The following is a 1,716-nucleotide window of genomic DNA, read 5'->3' on the forward strand; positions in this document are numbered from 1 at the left end:
TCTTTAGTTTGAGAGGATAACGAAGTACAAACGCTGGATATCGTGCCAATCAAAGTTTCATTCCACTTAATGGAGGTATTATAGGATACGGCAATGTGTATTTGAACTCTGTAGATCTGTGCAAACAATACAGCTATTCTGACAGAGAATGAAACTTGAAAAAACAAAAATACCAAGCAAAACGAGGAATTCAGTGCACTCCTATCAGCGACTCTTCCAGAAGCGAGTGCTATATAAACTTTAAGGAAACAATACCATTACCTTTTACCGTTTCATTTTACAGTGTGAACTTTTACGAACTTTTATTACTTTCCTTAAGAACTTTCAGAATGTTCACCTTAATTGGTATCTCTCTCGTGCTATATGGAAAACTCTGATGACTGTTAAAGTGATGTAAATGAAATGAAAACAAAATTTAGAAATTATAATAGAATTGCAAATTAATAGCATACGGCTAACTTAGGTTCACTGACTCATGAATACATAATACTGAAGCAAGTAAAATTACACAGAACACGAAATAGCTAAATTTCATTTCGTATTCAACAGCAAAGACTATGTGTAGCTGGAAGCAAAGACTGTGTAACTGTAAGCAAGGAGATAAGCAGCTGTAAGCCGGCGGATGGAAACTTATGTCAATGTAGAGATGAAGATGATATAATTCTGTTGATTTTGGAAAAATAATATACAATATAATATAAATATGATTCTTTAAAAAGGTACATATTTACCATTCGATATATATTCTATTTATAAATTTTTCTAAAACATATATTTCAGTCTTTGCATGTAATTTAATCTAAAATTACTTTTACTAATTTTCCAACCGCTCCGGTGCCCTAGTGGTTAGAGCGTCCGCCTCGAATGCGGGAGGTCGTGGGTTCGATCCCGACTGAGTCATACCAAAGACTTACAAAACTGCTACTAACAGCTGCCTCGCTTGGCGCTCAGCACTAAGAAGTTAGAGTTAGGACTGGTCAGTCTGGTGTCAGGAGAATGGGACTGGGTGTGACATCATGCTAAATGTCTACGGCATGATGCCCCAGTGCTAGACATCACTATAAACTGTCACACTGCAGACATTGTAGCGACATGACTGATAAATTGTTAAAGCTACCTTAAAAATCCAAATCACAAACACACAAATTAAATATCCTTAATTAAACCTATGAGGTTGTCTGACACGTTCATTGTGAGCACGTTTCATCGGTACTTTCTTGACAGTTATCATCGGTTAGTGACAGTTATACATTTCGCCAGGTGTATCAGGACACAGGAGCGTAAGCTATTGAAGGAATACAGCGATGATGAAACCATGGAGGTATGATATATTACATAATATAATGTACAACCTACATTACTGAGCCTTACATTCATACAATTATCAGAACAGAACGGCTCGTTGGTCTAGGGGTATGATTCTCGCTTAGGGTGCGAGAGGTCCCGGGTTCAAATCCCGGACGAGCCCAAATTTTTTCGTTTGTTTCGTCGCTCGAGATTTCTTTTACTGTTATTTTCAACTTCTATTTCAGTTGCTTCAAACTGCAAAAATGTCTGACCTCTATGTCAGTCTCTGCAGTCACTGATAAATATATAACTTTTGTACTGAAATATATATTTCAACACTTGGTTCTGAGAAACACCTCTGTACGATACAGATTTATATATAAAAGAAAATAAATTAAATAGGGAACACGTTTATGCTAAAGTTTGACA

General features: G+C 36.4%; 1 non-coding gene across 1 annotated transcript; it reads left to right on the forward strand.

Moving 5' to 3' along the window:
- The first annotated feature begins 1,396 nt into the window (after positions 1-1,396).
- Positions 1,397-1,468, forward strand: Trnap-agg (transfer RNA proline (anticodon AGG)). Its single transcript has one exon. It is a non-coding gene; the product is annotated as a tRNA-Pro (tRNA).
- The last annotated feature ends 248 nt before the right edge of the window (positions 1,469-1,716 follow it).

The sequence above is a fragment of the Sinohyriopsis cumingii genome, unplaced genomic scaffold (assembly GCF_028554795.1).
Source record: "Sinohyriopsis cumingii isolate HCF-2022 unplaced genomic scaffold, ASM2855479v2 utg003322l, whole genome shotgun sequence".
NCBI lineage: Eukaryota > Metazoa > Mollusca > Bivalvia > Unionida > Unionidae > Sinohyriopsis > Sinohyriopsis cumingii.